The sequence below is a fragment of the Puma concolor genome, chromosome E4 (genome assembly GCF_028749965.1).
Source record: "Puma concolor isolate L17-30 chromosome E4, mPumCon1.1.hap2, whole genome shotgun sequence".
In the NCBI taxonomy this organism is placed as follows: domain Eukaryota; kingdom Metazoa; phylum Chordata; class Mammalia; order Carnivora; family Felidae; genus Puma; species Puma concolor.
This window is the reverse complement of record NC_141683.1, coordinates 5442407-5446246: the sequence shown is the minus strand read 5'-3', so window position 1 is coordinate 5446246 and position 3840 is coordinate 5442407.

The window sequence follows — 3840 nt, the reverse complement described above, 5'->3', positions numbered from 1 at the left end:
GTTTGTTTACAGCCTGAAGTTCTGTGTGGCAAACGAACTGGGACTTCCAGAGTGATTTGGAGATTCAGAACCTTCCCGATAGTCTTAAGAGATTTGAGATCTCCTTCCACGGAGACTGATAGTTAACTTTTCTCCCAAAGTTACCGTTGGTTCGTGCTTGAATGCGAATAACTCAAGTGGACGTTTCTTTCAAGTGACACTTGAAGGGAGGAATTCTATGGAGATTGGTGGTTTGAGACACGAACCCACTGTAATTGCGGATACAATGCTTGTCAAGGATGTGTTTGTTCTGTCTTAACAGAATCTACAGATCAAGGGGAGGGGAAATGGGTTTGGTCCCTTTCTGGATGAAGGGAGAATATGCTTTATGGGGCATGGGGACACCTTAAGGGGGGGGGGTGTTAAGTGAAGAAGTACAACTTTAAGGAAAAAACCCTAATTTTTTCCTTAAAGTTTATTCACTTTGAGAGGAGAGAGAAAATGCATGCAAGCAGGGGAGGGGCAGAGAAAGAGGGAAAGAGAATCCCAAGCGAGGTCCATGCTGTCAGCACAGAGCTTGAACCCTCAAACCATGAGGTCATGACCTGAGCCGAAATCAGATGCTTTAACTGACCGAGCCAGCCAGGTGCCCCCCCCCCCCCCCCCGCCGCAACAAAAACCTAACATGAAATGGAAGTTTTTCTGTTTTGAGGGGTACCTTGTTGAATGATTATCATCATCCATTAACTTACTTACTGGCTATTATTAACATCCCTAGGCCACAGATAGGGAAAAGAGGCACAGACATGCCAAGTTACTTGTCCGAATTCACAACCAGTACTGGACAAGTGGGAGGACTGGGCTCGAGAGAGCTGGGGAGAGAAGGTCGGGTAGACGGTCCCACTCTCAGTGACCCTGAATGGAAGAGAATTCAGGAAGAGGAGGAGGAGGGAACAAGGTCTCCTTAGAAGTGGCCCTGTGGGTGTCAGAGAGGACACTGAAAGCAATGATGTTTACCTGGGGTTTCCTCTGAACCGTGATTTCACTTGAGCCTGCCACCCCAGCAGGATCCAGGGGACGCAGTGAAACAAATACGAAGCTCTTGGTAAAATGGAGGGCCTATGAGTGCCACCTTCTGGAAGGAAGGGTAAAGCCCACTGCATTTTTGCCAGTGACCCAGGTGAAAATCAGAAGGCATACATATCGAATTTGTGGATGGCAAAAGAGAACAGCAAGTTCGGCTGCAGAATGAGAATTCAAGCATCTCAGAACAAACAGAGGGTTACCAGAGGGGAGGCGGGTGGGAGATATAGGTGAGGGGGACCAAGAGAAGCGCACTGAGTAATAGATGGGGTTGTTGAACCACCGCATTGTGCACCTAAACTTCTATGACACTGTTAACTACCCTGGAATTAAAAAATCTCAGCACAAATGATACACTCCGTCTTCTAGACCAAAATCCAATAGTAGTAAGTGGACGATTCTGCCTCTGGGTCCAAAAGGTTGAACAAGTCATGAATAAAGATGGAAAGATATAGAGCGTCTAGACCTAGAGAGGCAGGCCGTCCGCTCATGGCACTGAACCCCCGTATCAGGTTGCTTTAGGTGCTACCCTTTAAAGCGATTATAGGCCAACTGGAACGTGTTTATAAAAGTGTTGTGGATGGTAAAGAGACCAAGAGTCAAGCTGAGAATCAAAGATCCGGCAAGACAAAATGGCAGCCTGTAGATATTTGAAGATTACTGTATGGATGGCCTCACGGAGGATCGGGACCAACGGTTGACTGTCCAAAGGGGACTGGGTATGGGGCGTCTGGGTGGCTCAGTCGGTTGAGTGACCACTCAGCCTGGAGCCCGCTTCAGATTCTGTGTCTCCCTCTCTCTGCCCCTCCCCTGCTCGTGCTCTGTGTCTCTTAAAAATAAACATTACAAAAATTAAAACAACAACAAAGGAGACTGGTTATAATTCAGAATGTGCCCTTCAGACCTCTCAAGAGGGTGTCGTGTACTGGAAAGACTGCCAGCTTTGAGGTCGCAGACCTCGCCTGATTCCAGCCTTTGACGTTGGCAAGGTTTTCTCCCGTCAGTCTCTGTCACCTAAAAGCCTCACCCAATGAAGTTTTTAGAAGCAAATGAGGCAAGATTTGGGAAGCACTTTCTGTCACCTCACGCAAGAGCTGTCCATGGTCTCTTTGTGAATTTCATAATTTCCACATGTCCTGAAATAAGGAACTTTTTATTCCCTGCCCCCCCCCAGCCCCCCAATCATTTAGAAGTGTAAAAAGCATTCTTAGATCCCAGGCTGCACAAAAACAGCGGGCGAGCAATGGCTGTTTTGACTCATCATTGGAGTGAAAAGAAAGCAGTCGAACCCATTTGTCTTCTAGTTAAATTATCTTAATTCCAGTATAGTTAACACACAGTGTTACATTGGTTTCAGGTGTGTAATATGGTGATTCAACATCACTCAGGGCTCATCCTGAGAGGTGTTAACCCCGGATGCAGACTTTAAGATGCCTTTGGTCATGTCTGCGGACATCCCCGGGGAGAAAGGAACTCAGGAGACGGTGGTAGCAGCTAGACAAGAATAAAGGCCGAAGCCTCAGAGACTGCAGGAGAGAAAGGGGTGGGTGGAAAACCAACGTGCCAGGGAGCAGTGATGCAGGGGGGGAAACGGAACCGGAGGAGAGACCCACACCCACTGAGTCATTCTAGAACAACACTTATACCCAGTTTCTGTTTCTAGTTGATTCGCAGTAGGTCATTAAACTACGTAGAAATCGGGGCGGGGCGCCTGGGTGGCTCAGTGGGTTAAGCGGCCGACTTCGGCTCAGGTCATGATCTCGAGGTTCGTGAGTTCAAGCCCCGCGTCAGGCTCTGTGCTGACAGCTCAGAGCCGGGAGCCTGCTTCGGATTCTGTGTCTCCCTCTCTCTGGCCCCCCCCCCCCCCCCCCCGTTCATGCTCTGTCTCAAAAATAAATAAACGTTAAAAAAAAATTTTAAACTACATAGAAATCATGCAATAGTTTTCTGCCACAAATCTGCTCCTTAGCTGATGTCACCAGCTTCCTTAAGGGCGGGGAGCTTGTATTGTTCTGTTTGTTGTATGTACCCAGGGTCTGGCACTCTGTGCCCATCAACAAATGGTGACGAATAAGGATCCATTTACAAAGCTCGAATGCGATAAATCCCGATAACCTAGGAGCTGCTGCGGCTAGTCGGCTGTCACGGGCTGTCACGAACGTTGTTACCTCTCGTTATTCGAGGGCAGGCCAAGTGAAAAGTGGAAGACGGATGGGGGGAACAGGGGGGTCCCACATCCCGAATTTTTACTTTTATTTATTTATTTTTAAATGTTTTTAATGTTTATTTTTGAGAGACAGAGACAGAGCACGAGCTGGGGAGGGGCAGAGAGAGGGGGAGACACAGAATCCGAAGCAAGGCTCCAGGTTCCGAGCTGTCAGCACAGAGCCCCTCGGGGGGCTCGAACTCACAAACCGTGAGATCGTGACCTGAGCCGAAGCCTAACTAACTGAGCCACCCAGGCGCCCCCCCCCCCCTTCCTGAATTTTTAAATGCTGGCACCGCAAACGTTTTGTTTCCTCTGGGTATGTGGGCCGTGGAGTCAGCGGAGGTGGGTGCAGGGCCAAAGAAGAGAATAAGTGGACCCATTTACTTATCTCTGGTATGCTGAGTGCCTTCCAGGGTGCTGGACTCCTGGCTTCAGCCCTAGTCCTACCTTGGAGCCCAGCCCATGGTTTAAGGCGCTGAGGTGGCCAGTAAGGACCACACTGAAACTCCCCTGAGGGAGACAACCTCCACAAAAAAGGCTAAGGGCTGAGAATGAGACTCTTTACCTGC